Here is a 15,590-nt window from a genome sequence, read left to right as displayed (position 1 = left end):
AAGAAAGGATGGGCACCATGTTCATCAGAGAGTTTCCCATAGATCTGGCCAACCTTCAATAAAAGCTTACCAACGGGTGGTCCTTGGCAAGGGCCTGAGAGCGTCACTGACCAGCAGTGGATGCGTGCACTATAGAGGGCATGAAGCAGACAGAAATGTTGATGTTGTTTAGAGAAAAGAGGAACCTGACCAAAACCTAGCTGAATAGAGAACCATCCCACCTTCCTAACGTGTACCTGCAGACAAAACCAGAAGGTTTTGCTTTGAAGACATACTTCTTAGTCTACACTGGCAAAAGATTAAATCATCTCTCAAGTCCACCCCTAAAGGGTCGTGCCAAAGAATGGCCAGAATGATGTTGGTTCAAGTTTTTCCAAAGGCGCGCTTCCAGTCAACAGCCAGGCCATAGAAAAATCTCCTCACACACCTCTAGTACATGTGGTTTTGTGCAACTTGGCATCCTAGTGAACACTGTTGGTTACAAAATGTACCCTTCACCGACAAAACACTTTGACTTTCTGGAACGTTCACCGAGTACAAACTAATTAAACATTGGAATATATCCACTAGAATTATTTTTTACTTTGGAATAATTAACATTCAGCAGGGTTTTTTTCCCAACCATATGGAGTAATCTATTGTGTATTAAGGCCAGTCAACTATGTGACAGAGTTAATTTGTATTTTAGAAGCTTCCATCCTGCTATTCGTATCAAGGAGCAGGTTCATCATTAAAAATACAAGTTAAATTTGCGAGGGGAATAATCCCAGACCTGCTTTTGCTGACCTCACAATTCTCCTTTGAAATGCCAGGAGTCTTGTTGTTCTGCTAGCCCATTAAAATGCAGAAATTGATTATCTATCAATAGCCAAAACCTTCATCAAACTCAGAACCATAAAACTATGGCTTCCTATCTATAGATTCAAAGAGATATCTATAAAAAGACAGTAAGAATAATACTCTTGATGACTTCTTCATGAAGAGCTATAACTGGTTAATATTGGAATATGGGGATATTAAAATGACTTGCTTCTGGTATAAAAATATGAGCCTGAGAAACCTGGAATTGTGGTTTAGAGTGAGTGCTGACATCAAATTTAGACTGACCAGCCATGAATTCCTTAGTTTTGGAGAAACTGTGGACATAGACCTTTGTAGAGTCAACCCAACTTTTGTTCCCAACCAGGTGGAGGGCATGTCACTACAAACAAGCTGCCATCTTTACAGCTGCCATCCTCACCACTGGAGTCATCATGAAATATTTTTGGGCAAAACTTGTAAGAGGCAAGTCCCAGCTTATGGAGATTATGAGATAATCTCAGATCTGCTGAGGTCAAGCCAATGTATGTCCTTGAGAATTTCCAAGTTGGGGATGGGAGAGGGACCAAAGGAAGTGATACAGATTTTTACATTTGCACCTTGGAATTATTGTCAAGGGTAAATTGCAGGTCTCTTGAGTGCTTGTGGATTTGGGGCTTAAAAATTTAAAACCACTCCCCTAGATCTAGTGTTCAGGCATGCTACTCAGTAGCGGAAAAGAAAGTAAATAGAGTTGACTGGGTTTCATTCAACACCTGCTAAGAGGCAGGTGGGAGGTAAATGTGTTTGTTTATGCTCCACGCGATGGAAAATGGCAAGAAACCTGCCCAAATCCAAGGCATGGGTTGGGTTTCTGACCTGTGACCTCCAAATTAACCCAAAGACCAAGCTTCCTGGCTTCTCAACAATAGGAATTAGGCAGAAGCTTAAGCACAAAGAAAAGTCTTTTTATGAATTTTTAAAAAGGCTTAAATCGTCCCCCCAAAGGTGACATTCTTGCATTTTTAACATGGAAGATTTGGGCATAAAAAATAAAAAAATATTTGGGGGTAAAAATAAAAAAATAAAAATAAAAAAATCCTTTAAGCCCTTCCAGTTTATCTTAATATCCAAAAAGGCACTGCCCTCTTAAATCCTTACACTCAAGGTTTTGGTACAGCTGTTTGCAGACCCAGAAGCACACCAGCCTCTGGTTCTCATCCATAATACCAGAGACCTGCCTACAATATGCAGAGCAGCTCGGGTTTTCAGAAGAGCAAATAAAAAATCGTCAGCTCCCTTGACATGCAAATGTCCTTTTGCTGATAAACTAGAGCTGAGTTATTAAAGAACAAAATTAAGGGTTAGATTACCTATATCCTGGTCATCGATACCCATCGATCGGACAGTTAGGCACTGGTGATTTTGTTGTCTGAAAATTCCGCCGCTCTCTTGGCCTCCTCACATGCAGCAAAATCATGGTGGAACCGGTGCTCGAGGGGCATTCCCAGTTGCAGCCTTTCAGTTCATTATCTGTCTCAGCTGAAACAGGGCTGCGTCAGAGAGAGTATGGCTACAAATACACACCTGCAGATGGAGATTTCAGACCCCAGCGGTCTCCTCTATCACTGCACATCACAGAAATAGGGTTTGGGCCACTGGGTTCTGGTCCCTCTTCTCTGCAACCGTGATCAGTGATAGGAGACCAAGAGGGACCTCGCTGAATGCTCCATTAAATTGGGATTAATTAAACATGACAGTCATGTGCTCTTCTAGGATCTGATTAGACCCCTTGTAGCAGTCATTACGGAACCCCATCTGGGCTGAGGGCTTGCCAAACAGCAGGCAGAGACTCAGAGTCCCCACTTCCATGACTCCAGAATTCCAAGGCTGAGCATTCTTTATCCCTTTAAATTAAGTACTTGAGAACTCAAATAGCACTATTTCGGAGAGGAAGAGGCACTTGCCTACAGCAGGGCACTGAAGCCAGTTGGGTTTAGCTCCCCCAACTCCCACTTGATTCTATTTTTTTTTTTTTTTTTTTTTTTTTTTTTGCTACTGTTGAACTATCTGAAGGCCATTGCTCAGCCAACATTGTCCTCAAACCATTTCATTTCTGAGTGGCTGGGCAAAGTGGAGGCTTGGTGGGGACCCAGGTAAAGAGACTGGTGTGTATGGGGCCACACTGTTTATACTGATCCCATTGAGATGAGCTCTGAAATCAAGTGTTTCTCCCTAATTTAACAGATCTTCTTCTGTTCTTTCAAAGCAAGAGCCTCTTCACTGATTTGCCCTGAAATGTACAACCGAACTAAACTTGGCTGCCCTAATTGTCTACAGTCTCATCATTTGTATGAGGATCATTCCTGCCCTTGACTGATTTCCAAATGCAAGATTATATTGCTTAAATACTATCCACTAACATAGCCACATGTGGAAAGATGTCTATAAGAATCCTCCCTTCTTTTGTCCAAAGAACAAATTTGGGTACATGAACTTCATTCTAGCACATAAATACGTTCTATTAATGGATGTGAACATCACACTTATAGATGTACATTTTATTTATAAAGGATTTTTTCCAGTATAAATGACCATTTTCAATATTCTTGCTTGGAAATCTTGACTCCTCACCCTTCCTGCAGTAACCCTTAGCTCTTGTAGAAACCCATTGTCTTTATTCTTCTCCGAGACTTCATCGTACATGGCCTTGTTCCTCCAGAGTTTTGCCTTGTGATGAATCGTATTATAAAGGAATGGACACTTGGAACGAGTGTTGGCAACGATGGGAAGAAAATGGAACTCTCGTGTTGTTGACGAGAATGGGAAATGGTGCAGCCACTGTGGAAAACAGTTTGGCCCTTCCTAAAAAATTCAACCTAGAATGAGCATTTGACCCAGCAACTCCACTTCTGGTCATTACCCCCCAAAAAACTGAAAGCAGGAACTTGAACAGATATTTGCACACGCATGTTTGCAGCTGCAATATTGACAGTAGCCCAAAGACAGAAACAACACAAGTGTCCATGGATGGATGAGCGGATAAGCAAAACATGATCTATCCACACAATGGAATTTTATTCTACCTTAAAAAGGAAGGAAATTCCTACACTTGCCGCAACACGGACAAACTTGAGGACATCGTGCGGGGTAAAATAAACCAGATACAAAGGGACAAATCCTCTATGATCCCCGGTACACGGGGTCCTTATAATAGTCAACTTCACAGAGATGGAAAGTAGAATGGTGGTTGCCAGGGCTGAGGGAGGAGAAATAGGAAGCTGTTATTTAATGGTGACAGAGTTAGGGGAGTTTGGGAAGATAAACAGAGCTCTGTGGATGGATGGTGTGATGGTGGCGTACAGTGTGAATGTGCTTAGTGCTGCTGCACTGTACCTTTAAAAATGGTTAAGACGATACATGTAGTGTCATGTGCATTTCATCACAATTAAAAATGAAGGATAGGAATAGGGACCTGAAGGACTCAGTCTGCAGGGCCTTGAGGTATAGATAAGCACCGAGAAACCAAAAAAACTTAAACTCCCCCAAAATAGAGGTGGTTGGAACAAGGCAGGAAAATCTAAGAACACGAGTGACGTGGTCTTTGGATGCTCAAGGGAAGCCGGACTTTGATCAATTACCGTATATTCAGAGAGAAGACACATCATCCCAGAAACTTGCCTCTGGAGCCCACAGGAGAAGCAACAGAGGAAAAAAAGGAGCCCTTCTCCCTGAAGAGTGATTAATTTGGTAATTAATGTGTAGAAGAGGAAGAACAATTCTGAAATGTTTGCTCCAGGGCCTAAATTTTCACAGTTAGCTCTGTAGTTGGAGCATCTGGCAGGACAGTGAGGTGGGGTGAGCTGAAGAGTGAGATCAGACACCAGGGCAGCAGGGGAGGGGATTAAAGACGGATAGCTTTAGGGGTGCTGGAGGAGCCTGAAAACCATGGACAAGAAAATTCTTCGAAATAAACAGACCATTAGGAGAAGCCTCTGGTACTGATTGGAAGAAAGAATCACTAAGGGACCAAAACCTTCAAATCCTCACTCTATGAAAAGGACGACTGCATCCTGGATAGATGGTCAAGGGCTGGGGAACTCAGGCAACACCCAAACTATAACGTGGCCTGCCCTGGCTTGTTCGTCAGCCATGTCGAAGGAAGGGTCGTGTTTGTGAATTTCGGGCACTGATTGTATTTGGGGTCAGGATATCCGTCTTCCAGATCTGATTAATCTCCATCGACTTAGGACCATCAAGACTGAAAGGTAAGAAGAAGGAAGCATCATGGGATACCTCTGAGGTGAGGAATTATTGGGGAAACCCTCACTTTTCAATACTGCTTTAATCATAAACTGAACCCTATTGGACCTGCCCAGGGCCCAGCCCCCACACTAATTTTCACCCCAGCCAGGGAACACTTGAGTGAAATCAAGTCACAGATGCAGAACAGGTCAGATTCAAGACTCTCTGTCACCCCACGTCACTATTCCAGAGGGGCAAGGAGCACTGCTCAGTTCCTCATTCTTCAGAAGGATGGGTGCCCAGCTCAGCCTTGCACGCAGGCGGAAAGAGCCCGGAGAGAAAGGCAGATGGACTCTGTGCTTCTGAACTACGTTGGGTCAAGGCCACGCACCATTCAGAGCCACTGGGGACTTCACATTGGCTCACTCGTGAGCACCTTCCCCTGGAAAAGTCATGGCAGTTCTGAAACCTGGAAAGGTTCATTGGTAGTTCTGAAAAGGCTAATTGGGTCCTCCCTCTTACTCCTCGAAAACCGAGGTCATCAGCGGAGACTGGGCTTGGGGCTTCCTGCTAAGTGCCCCAGGGCAGAGCTGGCTAGAGCATCCTCAGAGCCAAGAACAGAGAGGGACCCAACGACGCGCCTCCCAGGCCAGGGACCAGCTCACTCTCCCAGCCCTGGCAGTGAAAACATTTCCCCCTGCTCCAAGTTTTCAAGTTTTAAAACTGGCAAGACAGAAGCCATCTAGAGGCCTGTGCCTGGCCCCTGTGAGTATCCAGAACCCGTTTTCCAGCCCCTGTGTCTCTCCCAAGCCAGGAAACAACAAGCAGGCTGTTTCCTATTTGTGCTGCTCTGTGGGAGGTGCCGCAACGGTGTCTACGCCGTGTGGGGCCGGGTCAGCAAAATCGCGCACGCTGTAGCTCCGGCTAGAAGCTTCTGAGCTTCTACCGTGGACTCACTTCTGCTGGAAGGAGCCAGAGTCCATGGTCAGGGCAATGGCAGGAGGATATCTGAATATCTGGGTGTGGGGAGGATTGGAGACAGAGTTCCCTTCCTAGGGAGGAGCTCCTGGTTTTACCCACCCCTGCAGGTGGAAGCTGGCACTTCTGTGTGGTTGGGGGCTAAACGCCATTGGCTTTGAGGCTGATTCTCCAGACTTTGGAAGGGGAGAGCAGAGCATGGTCAGGAGCGGGTTTAGCCTCGCTGCCTTTATGGCAAACGGTGACCTCGTCCCAGAGAATGTGCTGGGTGGCGGGGTGAAAACCACCTGTGGTCGAGCGGCCAGCATGAGCTCCGGACCGCTCAGAGGGGAGACCGTCAGGCCTCTTCTCCTCACTCAGGGTGCGTCTCCTGTGTCTGCGCTCTGTGCCTGCCTCTGCACACGGAGACCCTAAATACAGAGTATTGTCAGACATACGGGACCCCGAGTGTCAGTAGGGCAACGGCCCCTCAGAACACATTCTCTAACACCCAACCAAGTACTCAAAGCAATATGTCATTTTCTCAATGGCCCTTCTGTCCCCTTGGTCATTTTTTTAACTAAACGGAAATTGCGTGTAATTTTGCTCTTTGTGAGCATGGGAAGGAGGTAAGAGGAGAGACGGGCAAACAGGTGCATTCTGGGAGGATGGAGGGAAGGTGCGTGGGCATTTGCGTATTGGGGTGGGCACGTGGAGGATGGGTCTTTGCCTCTGTCTCCTGGGACATGCACACCCTCCCTCCCGCCCAACTGCAACCACCCACCACCAAGACCACACTCCCCGTCTTGTCTTCCCTCTCCCCCTCTGCCCTTGAAACCCTACGCTCGGATGCCCCTTCTCCATCTTTGCTTCCCTCCCTCTGCCTGTCAGCCTCTGCTGCGCACCTTGCTCTTTTGACTCTCTCTTGTCCCTTTTCCCAGATGAGTGGGTCCTCGTCCCCAAAAAGGCCAGCACCCCAAAAGCCCCCAGGCTCTTGCCTTCTGCCTGAACCCCCACCTCTCATACCTTCATCTCTAAGGCCGCCTGGACCCATTGCTTGCCTTCGCACATCTTGAGAAACTCTTGCTAACTACTGTCTTCTTTCTTTCCTTTTTAAATCTGCATATATCTTAATTTCATGGGAGGCTGCCCCCACTGTCTACACGCTGTCTGTATGCCCCTGGGATGCCAAATATTCATTTCCATTGCCACCACGGCCCCTGACCCTGACGGCCTCAGTGACCACCAGTGGCCTACCAGATCCCCCCAAAATTAGAACTTTTTAAAAAGTTTTTATTTATTTAAGTAATCTCTACACCCTACATGGGGCTTGAACTCACGACCCCAGAATCAAAAGTCGCTCGCTCTACTGACTCAGCCCATAAGGTGCCCTGGGACATTTATTTTTAATAACGATGGTCACCTTTTATTACAGATTTCCTACACACCAGCCCCTGGCACAGGGCAGTTTGAAAACTTCTCATATTTCCAGACCTTCTCCAGGACCCTGGGTCATGCTGCTTCTCTGACCACTGCTTCCCACCCTTCCCTGCCCCTCTCCTGTGGCCAGTCCTCCTGGGGTCATCACCTCGAGCCAGCCGTCACAGCCTGCCATGCTTTGGGAGTCACTTAGACAAACCACCTTCAGCTTTCGGGGGAGAGTGTGGCTTCTCTTACCTGTAGCAGAACCTTGGCTTAGATCACCCCGGCTCTGTTTCAATTCCCTCTCAGAGCCCGAGAGTCCCAAACCAGAAGTCTGTTCTTCTGTGTCAATTAGTAAGCTTTCAGGTGTAATTAACAGAAACCCAATTCAAACAGATTTGAACCCGAGGAGAATCTGGGGCTTGCAGAACAGAGAATCGAGGTCAAACAGGCTTCCGAGTGGGTTTCATCTGGTGGCACAGAGATGAGCCCAAGACCCCGGGTCTTCCATGTCCCTGCTCCCGCGGTGGCTGCTCCAGAGTCCCTGGGTGGTCTGCGTGCTTCTTCACTTCCAGGGAGAGAGAGAGGGAGAGAGAGAGAATCTCTGCCCCAAGAATACCCAAGGAGACCCCAAGGGTCATTCTGATGGGCAGCTTGGGCCACACCCTCATCTCTGAGCCAATCAGAGCAGGCGGGGATTGAGGGAAGCCTTTCAAAGCACCCCTGAAACGGGCCTGGGGTCAGCTTTCCCCCAGAGCAGGTGGAGCACAGGAAAGGGGCAGAGGGGAGGAGCACTACCCAAGCTACTTCAGAGCCCCGTGTTGAAGGGTCGGAGTCAGGGCTAAGTAGCAGACCCAACACCGTCCTCTCCCGCCTTCCCAAACAGCTGGCGCCCTGTGTCCTGGTCTCCATCTCTGTGGGTAATGGCCATCCACCCCGGACCCAGGCCAGGGGTCGGGGGTCAGCCTGGGTCACAGCTCCTCCTCCCTGGCTACATGGAATCCATCGCCAAGATACTCTGTGTTGGTGGTGGCAGTTCCCATATCCTAAATGCCTCCAGGTTCCACCCTTTCTCCCAGGTCCTCACCACCCCTAATCTGAGTGGTCTCCTGCTCTTGGCCCTCGCCCTTGACCTCACAACACTCTGCAGGGAGCCGGGCATTGTGAAACATTCTTCTTCCCCTGCCGAGCCCCTGATTGAAATGCTACCCTGTGTCCCAGAAGCCTCGCCCCCTTCACCTGACCTCTCCAGCAGCACAGACCCCACTCTGCCCACTCCCTCCTCACAGGCGCACCGGCTTCCCAACCCCACCCCACCAGACACCTTGTGCATCACCAGATGCCTTCTCATCTTCTCCACCCGATGACCTCACATCCTTCAAAATCGTGCTTGGGAATGACTTTGCATGTGAACTCTCCTGCCCCCATCCCTCTCCAGACATCACAGCCACAGCATCTGGGCATGACCTCAGTGCCTTTCCCCTGGCAGGTGCCCTGCAATGGCATCACTCACCTGTCCAACCTACCTGCAAGAGATATTTGTTTTTCACGTATTCAGTTACTCTCTCAATCATTCATTGTTCAACAAACACTTCACGAGTGCCTTTTGCCCACTCAGACACATTTTTCTATCCCTTACAATTAGCCCATTACCTGACACAGAGGAGGAGTCTAGTTCACGTTTGTGAATGTGGTACATCCATTCATGGGTGACAAATGCCAAAATTTATCCTGAGAGTCCCCTTATTCTGATACCGCTGCCAGGAACACACTTGAGTTCTAGAAAGTTGTATACATTCCCCTATGGGCTCCTTTCCACACAGGGCTTGTCCAAGAGGCCCCTCCATAGGGCATCCGGTGGCGGACAGCCTGGGGTCCAATTCTGGATTCCAGCTCTCATGAGCTGTGTGACCAGGGACTAGCTACTTAACCTCAAGGTGTCTCAGTGTCTTTAAAGGAGGGAGGGTGTAAGTCAGTGAGTGTCCAGCTCAGAAAGGCTGTGGGAAGTACACGGCTCCCCAGCTGGTACATTCAGAGGTTGCCTTAGTTTGGTTTTCTTTGCTGACAGCTTTCGCACTTGCTTACTCAAAGGAGACAAGCTCAACGCCGGGAGGAGGAGAACTCTGTTGTCACCGTCACCATTAATAATGCAGTAATTCCTGGCTGGGCCTCCTTTCGTGGTGCTGAAATGAGCATGACTGAAATTCATGGCTGTGTCATTGCAGATCCACCAATCCCAGTGGCTGCTGTCCTCGAAAGTCAGAAGGATGAAGAACAGGCAGTGACATTCCAGCCTCTGCCAGGGACTGAGCGGCCCTCAAGGGATTATAGGCGCCCTTTTGTGTGTGTGCTTGTGTGTGTGCGTGCAGAGGGGGTGGACAGGCCCAGGACTTCCCTTGGCCTCACGTCCAGTGCCAAATCCATCAAAGAACAGCAGCATAGAAGCCAAAGGGTCAAAGAACTGGTTACAAATGCGGCTGAGGATGAGGAGTCATCTCTACCCAGGAATTCATACCGTGTAGAGGAATGGCATGTAGGACGGTCTGATTGCCACATTCCAGGCTGCTCCTGGAATCAGCTCTCAGACGTTCAGGCTGGTGGATTTTCCAGCTCCCAGACTCTCTCTCAATTGGTTCTTTGATGCTCGCTCCCACTTGTTCTATCCAGATGGTAGGAGATTATGTTTGTAACCTTGATTGGAAAAGGCTTTAGTAAGCAGCGTCCAGAAAGGATACACCAGAAGAGAAAAATCTAATTGACTTCACTAAATCAAAAGTCAAGATTTCCATTCAATAACTAGCATCCGAAGCCAAGTTAACAAATGGGTGAAAATACTTCTGGGATAAACTCTATCCATTTTCTATAACCAATAAATGTTAGTATTTAGAATATGTGAAGAGCTCTTGCAAATTATCCGGGGAAGGAGGATAGATAAAATAGAAAAGCAGTCAGTGTATGTGAGTGGGTAGGCATGTCATGGAAGGGGGGATTCCAGGTCTGATGAATATATGGAGAGACTCTCAGCCTCGCCAGCAATCAGAAAAATACAAATGACACTTACAGAGAAATAAAATGACCCACTCTGATTGGCCAGAAAGCAAAAGTTGCCTGATAGCCATTGGTGCTGAGGTTGTGGGAGGGGCCAGAATGCTCGGGCATTGCTGGTTGGAGGCGGGAACGAGTGTGGCTATTTGGAAGGCAGCCAGGCAGTGTTTAGTGACATTTGGGAAAGAAAAACCATACTATCCATTTTTTTCTCATGTGTATATATTACATGTATACCAAGAAAATTTTCACGTTTATGCAGAAGGAAACATGTCTGGGGATATTCGTCATGGTGTGGCTTTGACAGTCGAGTGTGGGGTAAGACCTAGGCATCCATCCCTAGCAGGGAAAATAAGACATGATTTTGTGTCCATGGGGAGACTCCCTGCAGCGCAAACTAGGCGTAAACTAGGTCTGCAGAGAGCGAACCATTAGGCCTCCTAAGCATCATGGTGAGTGCAAAAGTAAGGAAAAGGAGGAGAATTTAGATACAACTCGATGCCATTTAGATATAATTTGAAACAAACATACCATGAAGCAACAAAGTATATTTTTATCAACATAAATATGCATAAATTAACGTCTGGAGTTTGGACGGGAAAGACCTCTATGAACCTCATGGAAGTGAATGTAACGTGCAGGTGGGAGGGACTGAAGACAGGTGGCTAAAGGGAGAAAATTAAACCAAAAAAGCAAAAGAGGAACCTTTTATGGATCTAAGTTTGCCTTGAACTTAGAAGTGTTGTCAGCCCAATTCTGTGCACCAAGAGAAAGGAAGGGAAAAAATTTCGACCTAGTGACTTCTTTCCTTGTTGGTTCAGGTCCCAAGGCAGGTGCTCCCCAGGGCTAGCTCTATAATTGGCAGGCCTGGGGCAAGGTGAAGACGCAGGTCTCCTGGTTCAGCAGCAGGGAGGCAGTGCTGGTAAAGACACTAGAACGTAACACTGCTCTGCTTCCTCCTTCTCTCTCTTTCTCACTGCCTGCCTGCCGTGGCATTTACAACTGGCTATTTAACATCACCTCCTTGGACACAGTGTATCTGTTGGGTGAGTGCAGACCCTCACGCGTTCCTGGGGACCTCACCCTAGGGCTCGGCAGGGTCCCCCTGACTTCTGCCAGCCACCACAGCGAGGGACCCTGCCCCAGCCCATAGCAACCCCCAAGCAGTTGCAACCTCCCGGCCAGCACAGGCTCAGTATTTGGATCCAGGGAGAGCAGGAGGCTCGCCCACACTGGGTCCCCGGCTCTTACCTTACTGAAGGCCAACCATGACCCTCTCAGTACCCAAGCTCAGGTCTGCACTGGGCAGGAAGATGATTGTGGCCGCCGGTCGGAGGAGGAGCCCCAAGGGTAGGAGAGCCGGCGTCTGGGGACACATTCAGGGAGGCATCAGGGGGAAGATGGCACAGAGTCAGGCAAGCCGCAGCACTGTCCCATCAGACCGCATTTGTGACACACAAACTCAAACCTTAAATTATTAAGAATTTAAGATGACCACAGAGTATTAACCCCTGTGATCCCACATCCATGCAGCTGACCCTGATGTTTACCGTGACAGAGCTGATTCCTTCTCTGGGATGGAACTCTGGAACTCACCACATGCTCTGGGTACCTGCCTTCCCTCTTACAAGCCAAGTGACAATTATTGGGGCACTTTGTCAGTTGGTGGTTGTGCCATTAGTGCCTCAACATGAGCCGTAATGGGAGTCTCTCCATCATGCTCGCTTTCCAGCATACCCATGAGAGTTCCCCATAATTTTCTTCACCCTATAAAACCATCCCCAACAAACATAGAGCCATGTGCTTGGAGGAACTGCAGCCAGAGACACAGCTCCTGTCTCATTCTTTGTGCCTGGAGAAGAGGCATTCTAGAGCCAGTGGGACGGTGGGAGGGTTCTGAAGCTGGTGCACTGGGGCCCTAGGGGGAATGGGTGCAGCCCGGTGACTTCTTGGCCCACTCCTTTCATTCTGCAAGCAGGGAGCTGGTGCGGATGAGAGAGGGAACTGTCGGAGGGGCGAGAGCCAGCAGGCATCAGAACTCAGCTCTCCTGGCTTCTACCCCACACCGCTTACTGATGCCCCCGTCCCTGGCCTCACCTTCCAGCAGGTGCTGTCCCAGGCATACCTGAGGGCCGGTCCTCAGTGAATCATAGCATTTTAGTTATAACTCTCTCCCCCGTGGGCCTAGTCCACGTGCCCGTGACTTCACCGACCGTAGAGGAGAAACTGAGGAAATGTCAGAGAAGCTGCCTGCCACACTGTAGCCAGACTTGCTTTCTCCCCACCCGCAGCGCCCGCCGTTCTGTTGACTCCCAAATGGTGGCTGGGACTACCTTTTGCTCTGTCATGTACTTTAATGCTTCTGGAGTGTTCTCGAATGTTTTAGATGAAGTCTGTTTCTCTTGGTGGGTGTGTTTGGGGGGAGTGTGCTTCAACCCACCACTTCCCCTGGGACTCACCAGCTCTGATCATTTCATGGTCACCTTCTCCAGAGTCCAGGAAGGTTGCCCCACACTGCCTCTCAATACAACACACACACACACACACACACACACACACACACACTTAACAGGATCTCCGTCTGACGGGCTCACGGCCTATCAGGAAGACCACCAGTGACCCTATGGGGGCAGTGGGAGATGTTGTGGGACCATAGGGACTGTCTGGTATATTCATCCCAGGGTGACTTGCCCAAGGTCACACAGCTACCGAGTGCCAGAGGACAGCCAGCTTTCTTGCCTCGATCGCTGAGGTTTTTTTCTCCTGCAGAGCCTGCTTTTGTGGAAAGCAGGCAATCTGTGCTGCAGTCTACAGCTGGGACCAGGACGGCCACAAGCCACAATGGCTCTGGAGCACTAGAAAAGAGATGAGCTCAAATTGCAGTGCGCTGTGGAAGATACACGTGAGATTTCCAGCATTTACCACAGGAAAGACATGTGAGATCACTCACTGATAATTTTTTATTTTGATTACCTATTGAAATGATAATACTCTACATGTATTTAGTTACTAAAGTAGATCCTTAAATGAATTTTACCTGTTCCTTTTACTTTTTTACCGGATCTTCTAGAAAATTCAAAAGTACACAGGTGGCTTTGCATGCTCTCGCTCTAGGAGAGCACTGGTGCATAGCCTACAGATGCCACTGTAAGCTGTGTGTGTACTTGCGTGCCGGGCTGTGTTCTCCTGCAAGCTGGAGGGGAGCTCAAAGAGTAAGAGCTAGGCGGGCAGTTCCCAGGGACCCTCCTGAGTGAGGCCAGCACCTTGAGTCCCCCAAGGTCAAGGAAGAACTGATTGTCAGTTGCATGCCTTGTGAGTTTCCCTCCCATCCCACGAAGTTGGTGGTATGGTAATTAAGGCTCCCAGGGTTGTGCCATGGGTCCTCCCCCCCTCACCACTGCACGCCCCCCACACCCACTTTCTCTTCCGAGCTTCTCCCCTAAGCCCCACCGCCATTCTGCTCTGCGTTGAGTAGGGCGCTCGACTGCACGGCCTAGACACCTGTCTGCTGGTCAGGGGAGAGCTTGCCCCAGCTTGGCCCGTGGCTGCATCCAAGCACTCCTTCCCTTCAAGGTCACTCCCTTTCAAGTTGTTGTTCATTCACCTGAAGGCCAGAAGGCACATGGCCAACCTCCAGCAGCAGATGAATGGGACCACGTCCGAGAAAGGGAGCGAACTTTCAAAAACAGAGCTTATGGGGAGGCTCAGCGGAGTCTCCAAACTCCCTGGCCCCACAGGAGAACCGTGAAGCTGTCCCGATGAGCCTCCCGAGGCGCAGAGCCCGCCCAGGCCTCCCAGAGAGGGGACGCACTGGGTTCACCCCTGTTCACCCCCTCCCGGACAGACATGTTCTGCCACCGGGCCCCCTTCCAGAGCTCCCCTCCCAGGCGGTAGGCTAAGTCCCAGTTGTCAAGGTCTCTGCAGAGCTCTGAGAGGTCGTGAGAACGGCCCACAGGGAGCAGGCCAAGCTCTGTGGGGTCGACCACTTAGCAACCAGCGTTGCAGGCCCCATAAAACACTTGACAACAGGCTGACCACTCCTCCCAGGGCCTTTGCCCGAGTTAAAATCCTGGCTCAGATTTCTTCCTCCATCATCTGACCCACCTTGCAAAAAGAGCAGTTGCTGTTTGTTCTGTGAAGCGACTCCCTGGGTGACGTTTGGAATGATGGGAAATGTCTCAAGGAGCCACTCTACAAACACTGCCCCCCGTCACCCCGATGAGAACCCCGCCTGGCCCCCCACCCCGATGAGAACCCCACCCCTGGGAACACAGTCTCTCCCGCCCTCTCCTCTGGTGCCCAACGCAGGAGCCGAAGGCAGCCGCGCCGTGCTTTGAGAAGCAAGAAGGAATCTTCTCGACCTGAGCTCCTTCGTTGTTACAACTCCCAGGCCTCAGAGGCCGTGCGGCCGAGCTGTCCTTGATTCCAGTTCATGGAAGCAGCAGGCCCTTGGTGAGGCCTCAGGCTCGCCAGGCAGGGCCCCTTACTCCCCGCTCCTTGCAGGCGGCCTGTGTGTTGAGGCATGACAGGGCCAAGGGGTCCGGTCCTGGGGCCCGGAGGATGGGGCTTCAGCACTGTCTTCCCTCCCCCAGGCAGCTCTCAGCACAGCAGCCACCCCCGGCGGCTTTCCCAGGCAATGGTGCAAACCCCCGGGGCGAGCCTTGCTCGTTTCAGACTGCACTTCTGTCTGCCGAACCCGCCTGTGAGCACTGACTGTGCCCTTCGAGCGGCATGGGGACCTCTGTCCCTGAAACTGGCAGGGCCCTGGCAAGTCCGCTTGTTTTTAGTCAGGGGTCGTGGACAGTTAGTGCACGGGAAACGTCCAGACGCTCCTATGCTTAACCTGTGCGCTTTCCGACACTCCCACGAATATGGCAACCTTTTTTGGCTTGAATCCATAGGCAAACAAATTTTTTAAATATTTTTTTTTATTTATTTGACAGACAGAGAAAGAGATCCAGAGAACACAAGAGGGGAAAACAGCAGAGGGAGAGGGAGAGGCGGGCTCCCTGCTGAGCAAGGAACCTGACATGGGGCTAGATCCCAGGACCTGGAACCATGACCTGAGCTAAAGGCAGATGCCTAATCGACTGAGCCACCCAGGTGCCCCTGTAGGCAAAATT

Source organism: Lutra lutra, chromosome 14 (assembly GCF_902655055.1).
Source record: "Lutra lutra chromosome 14, mLutLut1.2, whole genome shotgun sequence".
Classification (NCBI taxonomy): Eukaryota; Metazoa; Chordata; class Mammalia; order Carnivora; family Mustelidae; genus Lutra; species Lutra lutra.
The sequence above is the reverse complement of the archived record's forward strand: the minus strand, read 5'-3'. Positions refer to the sequence as shown.